Raw genomic sequence first — 22,156 nt, 5'->3', positions numbered from 1 at the left:
AACCCGCTTACTGGGGAGGGTCTTCGTAATGAGGTGCGTGTCTCCCGCGGAGCCCACCCTGATGGCAGCGACCTGTGCTCCCCCAGCCAAACCAGGGGCCAAATCTGTTCACAGAGGAACAGGATGGTAATGTTCCACCCCTGTTCCCACAGTTTTAGGAATTCCAGCCTCACTCAAAACCCTGTGAGTACAAGGATGTGTCCAGCATAATGACACCGGTTTTCAGGTGCTTCTCCGCCACAGGCAGGGCTGTCTGTCCATGATGTGTCACGAGGACTTCAGCCTGAGCCAGTGGTAGGGCTCCAAACCCAGACAGCTGTGGTCTGTGTGAGGAGCTGGCAGCCCTGTCCGGAACCTGTTGGGGTGCTGACCAAGGAGACTCCTGGGGAGAGCCACCAAGTGAAGACAGGACCAAGGGACAGAAGATAGCCCGACTGCATCCGAGCTGTGTCAGACGTAGGAGGCACTCTAAGAAAAATACCATGTCCACCACTCAGGTTATCCTCAGCCAAGTCTGGGGCCTAACCGTGACCTCTAAGAAGGTGCTATGAAAAAGATAGCAAAGAAAGTCTGGATGACATTCTACTGGAACGTCTACAGGCTTTTCCTGCATTGGGAGGGGTCCTGAGGTGTGGGCCTCCAAGCAGCCTCAGTCCTCTGTGTCCCCCAGCGGTGACGCTCAGGCACGAAAGGCCGCTTTCTGATGAACTGAATGACCTTCTAGGGCTTTAACGCTGACAGCTGGGCCCCTGTGACCATCCAGTGGAGGGCTCCTTGCCCCCTGCTCCTCTTCAGGAGTATCTCCTCCTCCAAACTTACGGGGGGACCACCCCCCAGCCCCTTCCTCCCCTCCTTTTCCGGGCACTTCGCCGCCGCCTTTTGCTCATCGTGGGGGCTGTGCAGCCCCGACTGCCTGTGAGGGCGAGCAGAGAGGCGATGCCCAGGCTCAGGAGCCCCGATGAGGCGGTTGTGTCTCCAAGGTCGGGGAGGTCTCCTAACGTCCATTTGCCATCCGCCTTCCCCCAGCCCCTCCTGACCTTGTCGGTCCTGGTCCTGCTCACAGGGGATCAGACCTCCAGGGCAGCCTGGAGCTCGGTCAGGTGTGATCCAGGCTCCGAAGGGTTAAGGCCACGCGCCCAGATGGATGGAGCCGATTATCAGTTATCCTTTAGAGAGCCGAGGAAGGCTTCCTCCAGGGGCCTGCACTCCCCGTTCACATGATCTCTGGCCATGGCCACAGATAGGAAAAAAAAATAAAAAGAGGAAAAAGGAAAGAAAAGGTTTTCAAAATAACAGAAGTCCTTGTAAACTCTAGTGTTTCCAGTTAGCAGCACGAATCCAGCACAGCAGCAGACCCTTGGAGGCAGCAGCCACCTGGGAACTGAGGGGAAACGGGTCTCAGACTCTGCAAGTGTCCAGTATTCTTGGTGGGGGGTTGTGTGTGTGGGGGAGTGCGGATTGACTCAGATCTTCTCGGGGGCGGGCTCAGCCCTGATCTTTCACGGATAAAACCCAACATCGACGCCATGCGCATGACCCAACTGTCCTGGAAGCGTCCATTGGAAGAGAATCCAAATCTTAAGCTGTGCTTGTAGCTTCAGCCCAAGTAAGAAAAATGAGGTGGGGTCGCCGGGTGGGGCCCAGGGCCCTGGCGGAGGGGAGGGCTTGGAGATGTGGCGGAAGGGCGCTATGTCTTTAAGACCGTCCTTTGGTTATACGTAGTTTTTCTTCTATGAATGGGTTTTGCTGTAAATTATAGCTTTGCCCGTGGTCCCCTGGGTCAGAAGAAATGGTCTCTAAACAGAAAACCGCTCTGATTGGTGACTTTCCTCCTTCCCTCCCAACCCCCTTCCTAATTGAAACCAAATGTGCAGTACGCTGGATGCCGGGCTCCCTGGCGCGCTCCCAGGAATCCTCAGAATGCAAGGTTTCTCTCAAAGGCGTCTTGCATCAGCCTGTGGGTGAATGCCGCCACCGGGCTCCTCCACCGGCTCAGTGGAAAAAGGAGCGTCTCACAACAAACCCTCCTTTTGGGGCCGGGGAGCGCAGTGGACTCCAGCTCGTTTTCTTCCTTCCACAGCTGTGCACGCCTGGAGGAGCGTAAGTTACATGTGTGTGTGGGGGTTTTCTCCTTCATGTTTTTTTCTTTTCCGAAAACGAAAGCTCTGACTATACTTCTGGCGTCTCCGAAAAAGTTTACAAAGGAGGCAGAAGGGGGTTTGAAGTGAGGCGACGAAGGGAAGGGGCCGAGGCCCCCCTGGCTTGAGAAGTCCGTGGGCTTGCGTGTCCGGGAGGCCGGGTTGGTGCTCTGGAGGGAACAGGAAGGGGCACTAACTACCAAGGGCAGTGGGAGCCCCACCGGGGCGTCCGTCCGTCGCAGCCGCACGTCACAGCGACAGAGCTGGAGCTGAAACCGTTGGCAGACGAGACAGGCCGAGCTCCCGGCGAGCGGGAGCCGGGCTGGCGTTGGGGGGTCCTGAGGTTTGCAGGGGACAGTGTTCGTCCTTTCGCTTTTTCAGGGGAGTGGTGACTTATTGTGAGAAGGGCAGCGTGGGCCGAGGGGCGGCTTCGCCCTGAGGTTTGGGGCGGCGGGGGGCCTGGGTGGACCGGACGGGGAAACGCACTGCCGGGCCTCATCCGTCGCCTCGCTGGCCTGGGGTGCCTTTCCCTTTGTTATCGAAGATGTGGGGCTGTTTGCAGTTGGGACCGCGGAGTCCTGGCCGGGGCTCAGGAGCCCCATCCAAGGGGAAGGAGGGCTTTCCAAGTGGCTGACACTGTCAGGCCAGCGATTGGAGGCCGGAGTCCGCCCTGTGGAGCCAGCGGGGCCTCAGCACCATTTTGCTGACTGCTGGCCCTCACGTCCTCCCCGAGAGGAACACAGCGTCCTGAAAAGAACCTTCCAGAGGCCATCTGGCCCCACTGCACCATGCGGGGCTGACCCAGGGGCTGACATGTTCCTAGTGGGGCTGAGACGGGGCCGAGGGCCTCTTGCTGCCATCCCAGGCTCGTCCCACTCTGCGTTCATTTCATGGCTGAGCTCAATTAGCGTCACCACGAGGGCGCCAGCTCTCCGCAGAGCTTCGGCGGCGGTTCCATGGTCGCTGTGGAAAGAATAGCCGCAGAGACGGCGCTCAAACTGCCCCAGGCTGCAGGCCGCAACCCTGCGTGCTTCCCGGGCGCGAGTCCCCAGGTCCCTCCCTAGGGCGCTGCTCTGATTTGAAGGACGTTAAGGCTTGGAGAAGTGGACTGAGCTGCTCAAAGAGATGCAGCTAATAAGTTAGGAACGCATGGGTGTCTGACTCTAAAACTGCGCCCTTTTGATTGTTTGCATTTTATCCTTTCATTGTTTTTAGTCGAGGTATTATTGACCTGTTATTATATTTATTTCAGGCTTTAACATAACGATTCGATGTTTGTATACGTTGTGGAATGGTCACCTCAAGCCCAGTTACCACGCGTCCCCTTACTTAGTTATAAATGTTTTCTTGGGAAGAGAAGTGAAACCTGGGCTCTGAAAGGCTGGGCAGCAGCACGGCCCTCCCCCTGTTCAGGACAGCGGGGTCAGGCCAGGGGAGCGGCCCGGCCCCCTCAGAGGCGTCTGTGTTGGGATGGTCTGTCTGGATCTGGGGAAGGGGCTGAGAGGGCGTCTCTTGGGTTGGTGTCTGGGCGCTGGGTGGGCGCTCACCTTTGCTAGGAACGAGCTGGGCTCCAGGTTCAAGTTCTGGAGGCACCTCCCACCGCTTGGCAAAGCCGCTTGCCCTCTGCACCGGCGCCTCCGTATGTGTGTCGTGGCAACAACGGCAATACGTTTCGGCATCACTGTTTTCAGAGACATTGGACATGGTGCGTTCTGAAGCTGCGGGGGTGCTGAGTGCGCGGGTCTCCCAGGGGTGACCACCAGGCACCAGGCAGGGGTGTGAGTGGCTCTGCCACGCGGCTGTGTGATACTCAGTCTCGGGGCCGCCTCCCTGAAGGGAAGCACCCTTCCTCCTGGGCCATGTTCCCGGGTTGTCTGTGTGAACTTGGGGGTCCCGCTCGGCCAGCGTTTCTGCCGAGGAAGCAGTGTGGCTGCAGGACACTGTGTAGTCCCCACGTCCCCTGTGGGGTCTGTGCTGTCCTGAGCAAGGACTTCGACAGGCTCAGTGCCCGGTTTTGCCCCCTGAGCTTTCATGGACAAAACACTCACAGTGTTGCTTTACACAAAGGTTTTTAAGGCTCTAGCAGGGCCACTTCCAGCTTCTTTTGGAAACTTGATATTTGGTGTTTGGAAAAAAAGGTGTGGAAACGGTCCTAATGAAAAGGATGGGAACTTGGTGGCGTGTGCTTCTGCGTAAGGCCGCATGGGGGCCGAGTGCCTGTGGGTGCTTGTGGGGGAGGTGCTGTGACACCTTCAGGGCTGGGAGCCCCCGTGGGAGTCGGCGATTGTCACCCCCACCTGTTCCTGACTTTCTCAGCGCCAGCTTCTCAGGGCTGCCGGGGAAAGCACGGTGATGCCGTTCCAAACCCCACGACCACCTTACGCTACACGGCTTGATTCAACAGCAGGCATCAGGAATGGCCGCCCCCGTCACGGGCTGCTAGGACACTTTCCTGTGAGTGTGTGAGGGTTAGGCGACAGTGACCAGGCGTGTTGTTTCCCGTCATCAGAACTCTGTGACTCCCACCCCGCCACAACCCCGCTTCCTAAGGCCAGATACTCTCCTGTCCCCTCTGCAGGGGCAGCCTGCCCACAGGGGCTGGACAGCTGTGCGGTCGTGGGGGCAGCTTTCTCGGTGGCTCCACTCAGTTTGGGACGGAGCAGGCTGTGCTGCTACCCGTGGTGACGAGGCAGGACACGCTTTTTCAAGGGAGACAGCAGACTCCGCTGTCGGAGGAACCCGGTGTTACAGACCCAAACCGGGCCTGGACCCATTTCACAGGGAAAACGCCTTCCGCCCGTTAGGATGGTCGATTGTCTGGACATTATTAAAACGTGTGCAAATGTAAGCTGGCTCCCTGGACCCACTCCCCTCCCCCCACATCACCCCTTTGGTATTGAGTGAGCGTCTGGCTGCAGGAGGCACCGTGTCCACAGCGGTCTCCTTCTAGGCCTTTCCATCGGGATGCTGGCAGCCATCAGTCACCTGGAGAGCCCTGTGCGAGAATGCGACCCAGGAGCCACCCGGACTTGGGAAAGAGGAAGCCGTCTGTTCCGTGTCCGGGCACCTGCACCTGCACCTGCACCTGCACCTGCACCTTTGACAGCCCCTCGGCGGGTCTGTTGTGAGGGTCCCTCTGACGGCATTCGGGGTGCATCAGGGAGCACGGTGGCTTTTCATTGCCCCTCATGTCTGGAGGACTTGTTCACTGGTGTCGAGGAATTCAGAGAATGAAAGAAGGATCATCTGTCCGCAAGAAGGCGCCTGGGGAGGACACTCCGCTGCCAGACCCCTGGAGGTGGAGCTGCAGGTTTGCACACCATTTAGGCTCCTGGAGGGTCAGTCATGGATGGCAAGGGGCCTACAGGAAGGCGACAGCAAGGAGAGGGATGGAAGCCGCGGGCACCCAGGGCGGGCAGGACCCATCTTCTTTTCCGTTTCTAGAACTAAGACCGACGGAGCTGGAGAGGTTGGGTGCCTTTGGGCCCAGAAAGGGGCTGTTTCCCTGGTGTTCGGTAGACGGGATGTTTTCTGCTTAACTCAGTTCTGAGGTCAATATGGATTCGTTTCTTGGTCAGCAAGAGTTTTTCTGAGTAGCACCAAGCACCTTGAACAGACAAAGGAGCCGCCTTTCCCCTTCCCAGGTTTATTATCAGGAAACAAGTGTGTGTCAGCTGCTGCTCTGTGCGTGTCGGGGCGGAGGGCACAAGAGGTCCGCGCCTCAGGGACGAGCTGGAGCAGACGTGGGGTAGGACACACAGAGCCGGATGGCAGGAAGAGCCGAACGCAGGCATTCGGGCCGCTCCTAACGGCCGGGTGGCCGGTGCGCTTGGCCTGAGGACTCCGGCCTGGGCTGGGGAGGCTGCCCGGCCCGGAGCACAGCCCTGTGTGGACGCGTTCAGGCACGTTGGAGAATTCCACGTGCTGTGGGGCTGTGGGTGTTGCCTCCCCCTTGCAGCAGGTCCAGCGCAGTCATGAGAAGACTCAGGCGCCTGCAGCATGGAGGGCGGGCTGCAGGGCCGAGGTGGGGGCGGGAGGCAGGCTCCCGAGAAGGCTGCTCTCGGTCGGCCCGTCCAGACGTGGCGTGATGGGATTTAGAACAGGGCGTGGGCGTGAGCCGTGCCAGTGACCGAAGGACACTGGTGACACGGCATTGCGACTCAGGGGCTGAGGCAGACGGAAGCCGTGTGTTACCCGCCGGGCACCACGTGTGTGCCGGGCCCCTTCCTGCAAGTGCCCTGAGGGCCTGCGTCCCTCACCTGAGAAGTAGGGGACTTGGCGTGGAGCAGGGACTCGGATGATGTGAGAGGGCGGCTTTTCCGTGTCCTGGGTCTCTTCCCAGAGACGTTCTTCCGCCTCCTCGGACCGGCCATGCTCTGTCCCCTCGTTCTGGCCAGGCCTCTCTGCCTCACATGTGTGTCCAGCACTGACCGCCTCTCGGCCAAACTTGACTTCTCTGCTTCATGTGCGCACCTGTTTCTGTCATCAGGAAACCAATTCTTCACGCTCCCCTTCCGGATCTCCGCGGTCCTGCTCACAGCGCTGTGTGCCTGGGCACGCGAGGCTGGACCCCGTCTGGCCGGTGGCAGCCAGTCCCTGGCCAGCCCTCAGCCCTCTGCACGGCATTCCTCCTCCCCTCCTGACATCGTTACTACGGTCCTGCTGCCCCATTGCGCTGCCCACAGGCCAGGTGAGGCCGCATAGAGCCCCTCGGAGCCTGCCCGCCCTCCCCCGTCCCCGCACTCACCCCTTGTCAGGGTCCCTGGCTCAGCCGTGTCCCAGCTTTACCTCCAGTTACCTACCTGTTCCCGTCTTCCAGCCACCTGTGATGGGCGTCTTTGTCCCATAACTTGTCCATTCAAACCATCCCCTTTCCTGGGACAGATGACAACATTCTCATGATATTTCGAGAGTCCGCTCAAACGGCGCCTCCTCGGCCGTTAGCTCTTCCCTGGGTGGGTGGCGGGCCTGACTGCTCCTCTCGCCGCCTCAGCCTCTCCTGTCTCATCGTCCCCACGCCCAGGACGCATGTTTACAGCGTTCCGCCTCCGCAGGGGCCGGGGCCATGTCCTGTTTCACCTATGGCACACCCGCTGTGCACCGGAAGCTAGAAACTTTGGGGTAAATTGATGCTAAATTATTAACCTATTATTCAAAACAATCTATATAATGAAACAACCCACTGATCTTAATAATTAATATAATCAAGTATTAATGAGATAAACTAACCTACAGATCTAAACCTGAGGAGGAACCCTCGGTGTCCGGTGCTCTGCCGGCCCGCCTTTGTGTCTGGTCGAGGGGTGACTTCCTGAAGTATTCTGATTTGGGTCACAGTACTGGTCAGGGGGTCGCTAACTGCAAGCGAGGGCGGTTTTTGTCCCTGGGAGCCGCCGGCTGACTCCTTTCCAGATGGGGTGCCGTGTGGTGCGGCTCAGAGGTGGGCGGGGCGGGCAGGCCTGGCTGGGACTCTGACCCAGACCTGCTAGCTGCCCGCCCCGGGGTGTGGGCGCTCCACACAGCTACAGTTCCACTCCTGGGAACTGTTCACAAGTGAGTCTCTCCTCATCCTCCCCTGAGGGGCTCCCCCAAGCCTGGTGGAGTTTTCCAGGTTCTGTGAGCCACAAATGCAAGCCACACTGGCCTGTGTGGCTTCAGGGGCAGCTGGGGAGGCTGAGACAGGACCAGGGAACGCCATGTCATCCCCCTGGCCCAGTGAGCAGGGAGGCAGACAGGAGACAAGTGTTCAGGAGATGCCACTATATTGAGGGGGGAGCATCACCATCTTCTCTTGTTCCAGCCCCCGACATCTGCAGGCTTCCTGGGAGACCAGAGCCTGGAGTTCCCAGAAAAGCCAGCTCAGCCCAGGACACAGGGTCAGTCCCACATCCTGTTTGTAGGACAATAAAGGGAGGGCCTGACGCTTATTGAGCCTGAGAACCTACTGTGTGTAGGCACAGGTACGCTTCTTCACGCCCTTGAGATGGGCACATGGCTTTGCAGGCGAGCCCAAGCTGAGCTGCTCCCAAGATCACACAGCTGGGGAATCTCAGCGAGGAAGTGACCCCACACTCTCTGCGTCGGCTTCTGCTTCTAGCTGCGTGAGCGGAGGCTTCCCTTAGCCTCCGGGCCAGAGAAGTTGTGTGCTGACCGAGTCACCTTTGCCACCTCGGTACCCAGGGAGACAGCTGTTTGGGGACACGGGGGTCCTGACCCACTTCCTTCCCCCACGATGACGTGACACTGAGGACAGGGAGTGTTTCAGGAACAAAGGGAGGTTGATGTTTGTAAACATTCCTGTAAAAATAGGCACAGAAAGGGTTGATGGGAGTTTTTCTGGAGCAGTGAGGTATAAAGGGGCAGCGGTCTAGCAAAAGTTGGGTGTTTTCTTGAATTTTGAAGACTTCAGCTGCCTCGGTGGGGAACTAGAAGCCAGAGGAAAGCTGTGCAGATAAGGGACACTGTTCTTGCTGTGTGGCCACGTGTCCCCTTCACTGACGAAACCGGCACCTTAGAGCAGCCCCCCCGCAGCCCCCTGGGGGGGTGGTCACCGTGGGTGTGTCCTTTCAGTGGACACGACAGGGCAAGGAAGGGAGTCAGCGAGCTACTGACCTAAAACGCAGCTGCCCCAACCGGAGAGCGGAAACGCCGAGGTGCGTTGCACAGTGTGCTGAATGCGTGTAGGATTGTTCTAGAAGCCTGCCGGGGGCTGGTAACTAGACCTGAAGAAGGGGACGGGCGTCCGCTGGGAGGGAGGCTGGCTTGGTCCGTGTGGGGTGGCGGCCCAGGGTCGGTAGGGTCCCCTGGCATCCGGGAGACCCTTTCAGGGGACCCACAAGGTCAAAACTGGTTTCATAATGATACCAGGGTGTTTTTGCCTGTTTTCCTCTTTCTCTCATGAGTGTGCGCTGGGGTTTTCCAGAGGTTAACTGACGTTCGGTATTGCAGCAAATTGAATCCAGAGGCAGATATGAGAGTCTGTGTTCGATTTAGCCAGATAGCAAAGGGATTTTAAAAATGTAAAACATTTTACTCTTCTCACTGAGTGTTTTTTGAAAAGACTCATTGTTTTATAAAAAATTATTATTTGTGTTAACATGCGGTTTTCATTGTACTGAATTAATAAATAATGAATTAACAATCCTCAGTTTTCATTTCCAAATGGATAAATATCAGGAGGTGTAACTGTGAACAGTCTCATGAGGCTGCGTCACTGCCCATCCGTCACTGGGGTGCTTGGGGACCGCGGGGGACAGGAATGTCAGGAGGGAAAGGGGAAGCAGGAAGTGTGAACTAACATATCGCTTTCCTTCTTTCCCTCCACACAGGAAGATCTACAACTGGTCTGGGGTTCGGTGTTCTAGAAAGTTCCGAGGGCTGTGGCTTGAAGCAGAGAAGCTGCGATAATTGAAGAGAAACAGAGGCCAGCTGCCCTGAGAGAATGCTCTGCACCTGTTGATGTAAGTGGGCGCCGCCCGACGCTGTGTTACCACGTGCGGTTGGGGGTGAGGGCCGGAGGAGAACCCCCTGCTCCCAGGCAGCCCCCTCGAGCCCCTGGCTGTGTCACAGGAAACCTGGGTTACATGTCACTTCCTGGTCACGCCTCGCGGAGCCAGATCGCGGGTGCTCCTGGGGATCCTGGCTCCAGGCCCCCGAGAGCGGGGCCTCCCTGCCCCTACAGGACCCACGGGAACCTCCAGGCTCCTGGGTCAACCGGGGCCTCTGCCAGGATTGCAGTGGTGTTTATTTAGTTTTTTGAAGCTGCCTCCGTCCAGCAGTAATTTGAGGTGGTTTAGAGAAAATAACACAGAACTCCCACCAGCCGGGTCGTAGAACCAGTGTCCTCTGGTCAGGCCCGGGGATGTTGCAGACCAGGCAACACCGAGCTCGGGGAGTCGGGGAAAAAAGACAAGCACGGCGCACAGCAGGGCTTCCGCGAGGGTCCAGGACGTGCGGCACGTGTCACGGGTTCTGCGGCAGGGGGTTTGGTCTGAGTGGGACTTGGCAGCGCCCCAGGAGTCTGTGACCTTCTTGGCCTGGAGCTCCCGGAGTCGGGAACCGTGTTTCCTTCACGTCTGCAGCTCCAGCACCGAGCACAGGGCTGCAGGGAACGTGCCCAGGGAGAGCCCCCAGGGGACAGACTCACCATGTCCCTTGCTGACTGAGTAAATGACGTGTCGTGGGCTGTGAGCTCCTGTGAGGGCAGGGTGCGGGCGGGAGGGGACAGTGCCCTGTCCCCAGATATTTCCTCTCACTGTCAGATCTCAGTGGATTACACACCCCTTTCTGTTTATTATCTGGGGAACCCCCACCCCACTTCTCCTTAGGCTCCTTGTGTGAGAAAACACCTCGGGTCCCCTCTCCCCACGGAGTGGAGTGCGCGGCGCGGTGGAACTCACTCCTTTCCCCTCCCTCCATCTCCCTCCCTTCCAATTGGCTCTATACCTGAGCGCTGAGAGGCCTGAACTTGAGCCTTCACGTATGCATTTCAGGGTGAATAATTCATGGCTGCACTTAACCGCTGAGCAGAAGTTATTGCAGGGTTTCTCTCTGCCATGCGATCCCTCAAACATTATTTATCTGAGTCACTCTGCTCTACCTTCCAGAAACGATCGCTGTGGCCTTTTGCTCCCTGCCGCCCGATCTTAAGGGGCCATTTCCAGACACGACTGTTTCAGTCTCCGAGGCATGTGCTGTGTGCAGCAGTGGCGTGTGAAGCTGCATGCTGCCCACGCCCTGACGGTGGCCGCAGCGTCACGCCGGGAACTGGCTCAGCACCGGGCTCCCCACAGTCCAGGCCCCACCTCCTCTCACCACGAGGCCCAGTCCTTCCGTCTCTTTGGAGACGTGATGAGTTTCAGTTTCCCGTGTGTCTCAAGAAGACCAAAGGATTTCGCATCTGAGCTGGAACACGTGTGAGGGAAGGGGCCGTCCTCTGACCTGGGCTGACCTGTGCGCACGGCCACCTCCTCGAGGTCAGAGGTGTCACATCCTCAGCAAGCACTGAGAGGCTTTGCAGAGAAAGTCCCCAAATTCTGTTCAGTGGCCCGTGTGGGGCCTGGGCTCTGGCATAGACTGACAGACGGAGTGTTTCTCAGCCCGAGGAGCCGTCCCCTCATGGGTGTTAGCGCTCCCTGGGGACACCGTCAGCATGGCCGCCGAGCGGGACCCAGGGCGCCCGCGTCCCTCCGTCCCTCCGCCGTGGAGCCGCCTCCTGTTGCTCTGGTTCCTCTCTCCTTCTCTTTCTGTCTTTCCTTCTCTCCATCCGTCACTCACACTTTCTTCTCTCTCTCTCCCAAAATGGCTCTTTCTCGTGAGGGCAGCTCCCGAGAACAGCGCTGCCAACATTGATTTCTCCTTTAAAGGAAAACTTCTATTTCCAACTGTGACTGGATTTTCCTTCAGGAGTGAGAAGCTGTCCTTCCCGCGTTGTCTGTTTCTCATGAGTCTGTGGTGGGAGGTCTGTCTCGTGTGTCCTGGGGGTCACGTTTTCTAGGGTGCAGGCGGCGGGAGTGCCGTGGGGATGGGTGGAGGGAGCTGTGCCGGGAACAGACCCAGGAGGTGTCTGCTTGTTGCGAAACACACGATGATCCAGGTAAACGCGACAGGTGCTGCGTAAACTTCAGCGTCTGAGCTGTTGGAACTGGGCTGTGTCAGGATGGTTTCAGGAGGGGCAGGAACGGGGCGAGTGACTGATGGGAGCTGCTGTCCTGGGTGTGCCCCGCCGAAGGAAGAGCCCTGTCGGGGGAAATGGGGCGCGGTGACCGGGGTCAGCTCAGGCGTTTCTGGGTGGACCGGGCTCTGCCGCGACCAGCACACGCTGCGAGCAGACTGTGGTAACACGAGGAAAGGCTGTTGGGCTGGAGAATGGCGTGCTCGCACCTGTTCGTGGGGTCCCAGGACTTGGGGTGATGTTTTCAGTCCCTAAAACAAGTGTTCCTGAGGGCCTGTGATGTGTAAGGGACTCTGGAAGTGACCTGAAGGGGCACGGACATAAATAAGGGACAGCCCCAGCCAAGTCGCTCATGCCGACAAAAGAAGGAACCAGGAGAAGTGTGCTGGGAGGCGAGGCTGGGCCGGGGCATCTGGCCCCCACCTCCAGCATCAGCGTGCGTCCCACCCACTCTGGGAGGGCGTGGCTGAGTCCCTGCAGCCTCTCACGTCTGACACCCCCCGCTGAGTGAGGGTGCAGCTCTGAACCAGGCCTCAGGTCTCATGCAGCGAACCCCAGGGGAGAGACTCAGGGCTCACGCGTGGATGAGGTGCTTTGAGCGTCATTCTCTAAGGCGGCAGCCTCCTGTTCTGCAGTGGTGTTCTTAGCTTGTAGGAGTAGATCTAAGGGTCAGCCGCAGATGGCACTGCCCTCTGAGCAGAGCGAGGGCTGCTGGCAAGAACCGCATCCCACCATTTCAACGTTCACTGCCTTGTAATCCTCAGTCTGCGTTCGCTGCTGTGCCTGGGGTGATGGGCCGCAGGAGTGACGCTGAGGGGCCTGGTGACAGCGTCTCCCCGTGAGCTTGACCCCTCCCGCAGCCCCTGATCCGGGCACGGAGCCCTGGCCCCTGCCTTCAGATGGCGGAGGGGGTGGGCTGTCCCTCGTGGGCCCTCGGCCTGTGTCAGGACCTCTCACCGCCGTCTCACTGTCTTGTAAAAGACATTCGTACAAACTTGGTGTTGATGGATTTTTTTACGTGTATGAGGTTTGTGCCCTCAAAAGATTGTGAGGCCTGAGTCTCCGTCAGGTGGTTTTGCTTTTCGTGATACGTAGCCTCATATTCCTCTCACGTTGCTGCGTTTGGGGGCAGAGGCCCCGGGTGGTAGTCCAGCTCCCACAACCCGCCTGCTGCCGTGTCCCACCCCAGTCAGTGCTGAGCCCCGTAGGGGACGCTCCCAATGGGCCTTCGCAGCGTCACGACCCCCGAGCTTGCCGACAGTGCAGACCCTCGGAGGCAGCGCTCAGACTCTGTCATGGGATCACCGCTGGGACACGTTGGTCTCCGACGTGATGTTCAGTCACCTGGGACCGTGCGCAGTGTCTCGCGGTCGTTATCCCAGGTTACCTGGGTAACGGCGAGGCTGCAGGGCCTCGGAGGTCACTTGTACCCACAGCAGCGTCCTTCCTAAAGGTCTCGCTGGCATCGATCTCCTCAGGCCAGACGGGCATAGCGGGGTCAGCGGGCAGAGCCATGGGGGGAGGGGAGCGCGAGCGAGCAGGTGTTCAAGTTCATTAGGCTGTTTTCTCCCCATGGTCCAATTTTATTTTCTTCTACTAGGAAGTATTTGTGTAATTAAAGAAAAGCTATTAAAATGGAGAAACTACTTTTGTTCAATAAAAACCCTAGTAATTCCCTCTATATAATGAAACCCCCAGATCGCGTATGAACGACCTTAAAAAGGTTCACACTGTTTGATGCAGGAATGTCACTCCGTGAGTCTGTTCTGGGGAAGCACTCTGAAAGGGACAACATTCATGCACAGAGGTGCAGCGTTAGGCACAGAAGAGAAGCCCTCTAAACGGCTAGCACTGATGGTTGGCTGCGTCAATGGATGGCGAGCCTTAAAAATGACGGTTGTGAGAGTTCTAGATAACACAGGACCATATTTGTGGCTTTCTAGGAACTGAAATTAGAAGTTACATAAAGGTATTAAGTCAATTGTGTAAAAATGCACGGAAAAAAGAACCCTGAAATGAAAATACACCAAAATATTAACCATGTTCGCATTTCAGTGAGGAGATTATAGGGACAGTTTTGGTTCTTTATGCAGTTGGAAGTTCATAAATAAGCATGCCTTTCACGTCAGAAAGAGAAATAAAAGCAGTTTTGCAGTTTTATAAAGGGGACACTATTATAGAGCAGTATTTGCTGTTTTCAGGGAGAGCTGTGGAAAGCCTCCCTCCTTGCCTGGATCCTGGGGACATTGTCTCTCTCAGGGTCAGCCCTGCTCCTAGTCACATCATCCCCACACGTCAGTCTGCTCCTGGGGACAAAAATAGCAAGTTTGCTGTTTGAGCTCTCCTCCGACACGTGCTGTCGTCCTCTGTCACCTGCGTGGAAAAGCAGGTGCGAACTGCGGGTCTGGTGACAGCGTCTTTCCCAGTCGGGTCCCTTGCTGTCACCACCCTCACGTCCCATCCGTTCCCTGCACGCGTTTCCTTCTCTGTCAAAACCCCGCTCAGCCTTGCTGTGTCTCGCACGTGTCCAGGCTTCCGGTTTCTGAACCTCCCTGTTCCTGGGAACAGCAGTAGGAAACGGTCCGGCCGACCAGCCCGGGGCCTCTTTCCACACGACAGGCGGAGGGAGGCGTGTGCCACCTGTCTGGGTCTTGGGTGGCACACCGCTGCCCTGAGGGAGCGTGGCAGGTGGCTGCCAAGGCTCTTTGCAGCTCCGAAGCCTGGGAATTTGTCCCCTCCCTGTCACCTCTCTGCTCCTGGCCTCGGGTTGTGACCGCTGCCCGAAGCGCCCGTCCCTCCTCTTCACCTGTCCAACGCCGCACTCCCTCGGTCACGTGCCTTTTCCGTCATGATCTGTCCCCAGCGTTCCAATTCGCGGTGACTGGGTGTCAGCCCACTGGCCACGCGTATAGATGGCCTCTGGCCAAAACCGTGGCACATCCAAGGATAACTACTTTGGATAAAAATTCCACTCTGGGGGGAAAAACCAGATGAAGTGAATGTCTGAGACTCAGGCACACACTTCTGCATCCTCCACGGTCCAGGAGCCCAGCCTGTGACCCGCACGTACAGGGATCAGTATTTCTGATTTTCAGTATTTCTGAAAAGCCTCAGAAAAATCACACAGAGGCCACGGCCAGCCTGTGTTTCTTTACTTTGAGTCAGAGGAATGTTTTCTTTTCGCCGGCACGTGAATGGGAACTTCACAGGACCCATGAGAGCGGCTCTCCGCTGCCGGCCATCGGTCTCACCTCCAGTTCATGTGCGGCTCCTGCCACCACCAGAGCCCTGTTCCCTCCCTTCAAGCATCTGCCAGCACATCCTCCCTCCTTTCTCGCCACAACCCCGATGTCCCCGCTGGACAAACGTAAGGGGCAGGTTGAGAACGCGGAGGATGGACCCAAATGCCAAGGGCACCTTGCCAGGTCCCAGCACACAGGACAGAGGGAGGCCTCCGTGCATCAGCCTGACAGCGGCCCGGCAGACGCAGTCCCCGCTGCGTGCTCCCCGCCCGGGGAAGCTCTTTCTCCTTCTGTATTCTTATTACCAGCGCCGGAGACTGAGCTGCTCAAAGGCAGAAATCTTACGTGTTCATCTTCGCAGCTCCTTCTGGGACCAAGGATGGTGCGAAACATGGCGGGCGTGCGTGCTAGCGGACGAATGAAAGAGCGAACGGAGGACAGATACCCTTCGATGGCAGTGGGGCCATGTGAGCCCTGCAGGGAGGGCCCAGGGTCACGGGCAGAGCCGCGATGGCTCACTACTCAGCGCACCTTTGGGGCGGGCACGCAGCTCTGCCCGCTGCACTGTTCACTGGGGAGGGGAGCCGACACGCAGCAGGCAGGTCACCCGTTTGCAGGACTCGGGCAGCACAGCCGGGCCCGACCCCGTCCTGCCTTAAATGCCTACGAAACACTGAAGGGAGTGAGTCGGGTGTTTTGGGGTTCATGCCCTACAGCCTCTGCTGAGGGACCTGGGGACACGTAGGTGCAGGACCCTCCAGGGTAGTCCTGATTGCAAATGTTCACATGACAGTGACTGGAAAATACTTTTGCTAAATTTTCTTTCTCTTGTGGACCTTTTATTTTTCTCATCAAAAGCAGTGTACTAATTTGTTACTAACATGACTGAATGTGATACCCGTTAGAGATTTCCCCATAAATTCACAGACTGGGGGGAAATGTCCTTTGTTAGCCCTGCATCCTGACTCGCAGTCCGTGAAACGTGCCGTTCCCGCCTTGGAGCCTGCTAGCCGGTGGCGCACCAGTTGGGCGTCACCACGTGCATGTAACTCAGCGAGATGTGCAGGGACCAAGTCCATTTCCTCCCCTTCTCAGACGTCACACCAAGTCCCACATCAGGACTGCCGTGGTCTCTGAGTGACACTGCTGTGCACATGCTCGCTGACAGTGTTGGGGAGATGAATCGGGTCAGCAGGAACGTGACTTGGTCTGATCGTTGCATCACTAACTCACGCTCACGAGAGGGTCAATGGGTGTATCACTATTAAGGCCATAATAATAATAGCTAAATTGCAGTAAATGTGATGTGCCAGGCACGGGGGTCGGCCCACTTGTGTGTGTGAGATTTCGTCCACTTGTGCAGCTGTCCTTTCTTTGTTCGGAACGACTGCTGTTTGCCTGCGTTTGAAGTGTCCTGCGTGCCTTTCCTGCTTCCAGCTGGGGTCACCACCCTTTTAGGTCGCTGCGTCTGTGTGCCCAGGGGCCGTTCTCTGTCTGCTTGTGCCAACACCCACAGGGAGTGAGCCTGGCCACGGGGCTGCCAGCACCGTGTGGAGGGTCCTGCTCTGTGACAGGGAGGGCACCGCTGTCACGACGGGTTCTTGTGACACACGCATTAAACTCTCCACGCGTTTTCAAGAGCTTGAAAGAGTTCGCTGAACTTGAGAGGCTGAAGTTCTACTGTTTTGTTTGTAGAGAGATTTGCCATGTAAACCATTTTTATAGTAGAAAGGTAAAATTTTATTTTACTTTAATTGAGCTTATCTCTTATTATAAACTAAAAATGAGTAGAATCTAAGTAAATGCATCACTTTAGAAAGTGTCTAAAGTCTAAGTCCTAGAATTTGAAATCAGTGGCTGAAGGAGTTGGTGTATTTTTTTATTCCTGTTGAAAATTTAAAATTGTTTAAATGCCCAGGATTTACCTAATTGCTATAAGGATGAGCTTGTCCAGAGGCAGAGAAGAGGCCAAAATAAGGATTGTTGAACCTGATGCTCGCACACGAGGTCTGTGGGTAGAATTTGGATGTGGGGTTCTGCAAGCTTGGATAAAAAGCATTATATTTAGTTTTCTAAACTCTAACCAAAATTGAGCATTTCTCCCAATTAGTGAAAATCAGTGATATTTTTAAATCACGTAATTGTAGCAGCTCTCTCAAAATATGTGCATGTCACCGCCACCTTGAACCTAGTGTCATCCGACCCTAACTAGATTTCGTTACTGCTGCATGAAGGCGCCCAGATGTCACTGTCGCATACAGATGTGAACACACTTTGATAACTGCATTTCTTGTATTTGATACCCAATACCATTCTTTATTTTATGCATTTAACAATATTATTCCTGGAAAAGGTTCAGAAGGCTCACCAGCCTGTAGAAAGGTTCTTGACACACAAAGCAGGTACCTTCTGGGGGGAGGACCCCTCGTGGGCCTTTTCCTGCTCTGATTCGGTCTGTGTGTGACAGCAGGGTGTGGCCTCCTCAGATAGCTGAAGGGTGAGAGGAACAGGAGACAGATGGCTTGTCACTTCACGTGACCCTGATGGCCACCTTCACTAGGGTTGTTGGCAGCCCCAGGAAGTGCTTCCCTGGCCTCAGGCCCTCTGTGTCTCGTCTGTAAAGTGACGTGAGCAGCCTCATGTGACCGAGGTCTAGTGTGGTGACACGAGAAGGCATGGAAAAGTTGTGAGCACCCTGGGGGGAGTCCTGTGGCGGGAAGCGTGTCTGGGCGCTGGGTGACGTGGTGGCAGTGGGCAGGAGGCTGACCGATGGCCCGGTGACTGGTACCTTACGTGGTAAAAGGGACTTGGCGGGACCTTGATGTGGGCAGATTATTCGGGTTCTCTGGGTGTCTGTCCTGAGTCTGGGACGCGGCCTCTCATCGGCCCCCAGCAGCACCCTTTTCTCCTCTCCTTTCCTGCCCCGTTCCCACCCAGCCCAGTGTTGCCCAGGAATGTCCCCCAGGCGCTGCACCAAAGCCACATGGGGGCACTGCTGGGTCCGACCTGCCTCGATCCTGTGGGTGCCGCTGTCCGGGTTTCACGGTGAAAAGGACGTGCTGCACATAACGCAGTTTTTGTTGTCTGCTGTCTGGTGTTTTCAAGGCCTCCTAGAAAGGATACATATGTTTAATGAAGACGGATATTTTAGGTGTCATGTTAGGACCCCTGTCCCAGGTGCTGGGACACCAGGTGTCAGCAGGGCTGGCGGTCGGAAACCGCGGGATGTCTGCCTTCCAGTCCACCAGCACACAGGCAGTTACGTGGCCCAGATGTGCACTGTCAGGGCTGGTGACTTCCCTGGAGGTGCCTCAGTCCCTCATACACAAATTCTAGAAAATTACATCTTGAAACCCTGATCCGGCAGGAACCCCACTCCAGCTCTGTGCGGCCGTGTGCAGGTGGGACCCCAGCCAGACCTCTGCTCCGTGGGACGTGGTGGGCGGCCTGGGACTGCCAGACACGTATTAGAGTGTTTGCTTTTCTGTTCTTCCTAACTTGCCTGAGTTTCAAAGTTTTAGGGGTTCAAGTGGATACCCCAAACTTATAACCTCTAAAATATGTGCTCTGAGGCTAAAAATACTCACATTTGTAGCATATACCCCACCCCCCAACTGTAAAAAGAGTATATAAAGGTGTGAGGCATGGCCAGGTCTGGTTCAAAGGCTGAGCTGGCTGCAGGGAGAGCATGTGTTGGGCACCCTTTCCCCTGAGGCCCCTTCATCGTCCTGACTTCAGATCTCCTCCTCTGCACCCTGTGCCTGAGGGCCACCCGCCTACCTTTCACGGTTTACAGACCCGCGGTCCTCGCAGAGGTCTCCTTCATCCTAAGAAAGATCTGCCTTTTGTTTGAAGACTTGACTTCCATAGGAAGAACCCTATTTCCTTATTCCCCACAGTCTGCAGCTGTCACCTGTCAGACGTGAGTGCGTGCGTGTATGTGTGTGTGTGTGTGTGTGTGTGTGTGTGTGTGTGTGTGCCTCAGGCAGGGTTCAGGCTGGGAGGCGGGCATGTGGCTTCTGCCCCATGGCACCTCGGCCACCCAGAGCAGGCCTGGCGCTGGTAGTGCCGCTCACTGTTCGCTGACTGGGTCATGTGACCTGGCGCCCTGGGCCGAGCAGCCTGAACACTCAGGGTCCCCGCCGAGAAGCAGGACCAGGGGAGGCTCATACCCGGAGGCTTATTGCAAGGACTCGGCGTGGGTGACTGTGGGGGCGGCCGGGCCGGCAGGAAGGTCAGGCGGAAGCTGCTCTTCATGTGGCCCCTCCTTAGGGAGTCCCAGCTGTGTCGCTAGGCCTGTCCCCCGAGTGAATCGGGCCACATGTGGTCCAGGCCCGGCTCCCTCACTCAGGGTCGGGCGATTGCGGGTTTTCATCTCGTCTCCGAAACACCTTCACGTGACCTCTGGTTTAGAGTCACTGGGGCCCGAGCCGCGCCAGGCTGACAGAGCAGGAAGCCGTGACTGGTGGTGGGACACGCGGGGGCCACCCTGTGTCCCGTGGGCATTGGCAGTGTAGCTAAGGTTGCCCGGATGCCCTTGACGACACTGGCTGAACCCAGCCGTGCTGTGTCTCAGCTGCTTTAACCGAGTGCAGACCCAAATGGCTCTGTCATCTGTGGACACTTAGAGGCCGCATGGTTTGGAGGGAAAGTGGCTTCTCTCTGGTTTGTCACAAGCCAGTGGTTCTGGAGCAGTGACTTCGACCACTTGACTCTGGGACGAGCTGGACGGAGCAGGGCCTGGAGCCCTTTGGCCAAGCTAACCCTTGCAGCTGTCCTGGGAAGAAGACTTCATCATCATCTCCATTTTATAGATCAGGAAACTGAGGCAGAGAGAGAGGCGAAGGGACTTGCTAGGGTCATTGGGCTGTGAAGTGGCAGAGCTGGGTTCAGAGCCATGTGATGTAGGGACACATGCCAGGCGGTCCACTCAGCACCACATGGTGCCAGGAAAGTGACAGCTGAAGGGGAGGGACTATGTCCTGGTCATCGGACGTACAGAATGACACTGTGACAGGTGTTCTCCCGTGACCCAGGTCTCCGGTGGGGAGGAGGGAAATCCTGGGGCCCTGAGCCAGAGGCCATGTCACTTGAGTCAGGTTGGGGACTGGGCAGACTGAGTCCTAGGACCTCAACCTGCATTAGGACCTGGCCCAAACCTGTCACTATTTAGAGCACAAATGCCACTAACAGGGCATGCGGTGGTCGTCCGGTGGGTGCCCATTTATATCTGGTGTGGTCAGAGGACCGAGACGCAATGGCGGTGACGACTGGTGTTTCTGAAACTGCAGCCCAATTGACTAGGCGTCTCCCGCTGACTCAGTGCGAGGGTGACTGGTTTGGAAAACGTGAGTGAGATTGGTTCGGACACTCCTGTGTATTCAGGGAAAGGGACGGGGGCTGTTGACAGAACCCACGCTTCGGCCTGTTCCGAGTGACTTCCCAGTGGGATGGGCTGGGGCCAGGAGCGCACCGAGTGGGGCTGGCGTGTCCCCGGACACAGCCCGTGGACACAGCTTCTGTCTGCAGGGCGAGACCCCCCCCCCCGCCTCCTGTCTGGTCATTTGCACCAGAGTGAGCGCGTGAATCAGAACGCGGCGTTTCCTGTCGGGCCTTCCCGAGTGTTCCCAGGGCACCGCTTCCTCTCACGGAGGCCTGGGTGGTACTGGTCACTGTGACTTTTTACTGATGAGGCAACTGAGGCCCTTTGCCGCCAGGTCCTGTGTTAGACTCCTTGAGGGATAAAGGGAAGGACATGCGATGTCCCCTCAGAGGCTGTCGTGTTGGTTTCACTTATTTAGGTTTGTGATTGTTTGTGGGTTGTAATTTCAGTTGATGGACTTCTGGAAAACACGTGAAGTGTTGTTTATAAGTAACGGTTCAAGGTCTAGTGTCAGAATGGCTTTTCCAGGGCTTACCAAGGACACCGGAGACAGTGGGGAGCCATTGGGGACGTAGGCGCTGAGTCCCATCTTGTCATTAGTGCTATGACAGCAACACCCACTGTGTGCTGAGCACGCCCTGTGAACAGGCACCTTCTCCACGCGTCCCACTCACGGCTGCTCTGTGAGTGACGCTGATCGTCCCCGTTTGATGGCACTGGCACAGCGGTTCCGGATGTTATGTAACCCGCCCAGTCACAGCCCCGAGTCCGTGGTGCTGGCGTCTGCTCCGAGGCTCTGCTGTTAATTAGCCAGCAGCCCAGCATGGACGGCCACTGTGGTGGGGTGGGGACACGCGTGCCAGCTCTGCCACAGCGTCAGCATGTGTGGTGCTGGCTGAGGCTTGTCTTGTCTCTGCTTCTCATCCATTCATCGAACGCCTCTTCATAGCAGACCTACTGTGTGCCAGGCCTTGTCCGTGCCGGGCACATGCCGGCCAGTGAGACAGGCCTGGGCCACGCTCCTGCAGACGTCACAGTGGAACTTGATGTTTCCTCGTCTGTAGGAGACGGGAATGAACATATTAAAAACATTCTCCATCCTTTGAACACCCGTGCCTCTTTTCATAGCCGTAAAACATCCCACCTTCCCTGATGTTCTTTGAATTTCCAGGACGTGACTACTGAAGCAGTTATAAACCGAGTGGTTTTTGTGGGAGTCACAGAGGCCTCATCGCAGCCTGGGGGGTTCTGACCCGCTGCCCCCAGCCCGGGTCCTCTGGGCTCAGACTCATGGGGCTGGTGCTCTCGCTGTGACAGCGGAGGGCTCAGGTGTCCTGCCGTCGGGAGCGCGGCTTGTTGCTGTGTCATTCCTCCCCCGCTGTGGCTCTCAGGTGTGGGTGGCAGAGAGATTTCCTGAGAACCTCCCCTCCCCCTGCCACCCCGTCCCCCAAGCAATGACGTGAGTCACGAGCGCTCTCACCCTATGTCCAGTTTATGGAGGGAGCACCGAGGGACATGCCGCTGTGTGTGATGCGGCTGTGGCCCTGTGAGTTAGAGGAACCCCAGGCTCTCCGAAGTGTCTGGGCTGTTTGTGCTCTGACCGCCGCGTGGGAAACACGCTCCTCAGACCCGGGAACTCCTAGTGGCTCAGAGAGGCCCCTGGACAGGGCTCTGGGCGGATGGGCACACTGTGACCCTCAGGGAGGGGCCACTGTGACAC

General features: G+C 57.1%; 1 protein-coding gene across 10 annotated transcripts in view; it reads left to right on the top strand.

Moving 5' to 3' along the window:
- The window catches only part of DDR2 (discoidin domain receptor tyrosine kinase 2), a 103,741-nt gene that overhangs the window by 21,372 nt on the left and 60,213 nt on the right, over window positions 1–22,156 (top strand). For 3 of the 10 annotated variants that reach the window (XM_019660656.1, XM_019660660.1, XM_019660664.1), the window contains one exon: window positions 9,467–9,598. The gene's annotated coding sequence lies outside the window, so the exon portion shown is untranslated. Of the gene's footprint in view, window positions 1–1,195; window positions 1,607–1,874; window positions 2,112–2,393; window positions 2,482–5,429; window positions 5,449–8,491; window positions 8,792–9,466; window positions 9,599–22,156 lie in introns of those variants that run through there. The other 7 variants (XM_019660657.1, XM_019660655.1, XM_019660661.1 and 4 more) reach the window with 7 other exon arrangements.

Source organism: Hipposideros armiger, unplaced genomic scaffold, assembly GCF_001890085.2.
Source record: "Hipposideros armiger isolate ML-2016 unplaced genomic scaffold, ASM189008v1 scaffold_324, whole genome shotgun sequence".
Taxonomy (NCBI): domain Eukaryota; kingdom Metazoa; phylum Chordata; class Mammalia; order Chiroptera; family Hipposideridae; genus Hipposideros; species Hipposideros armiger.
This window is presented reverse-complemented; position numbering and strand designations above follow the sequence as displayed.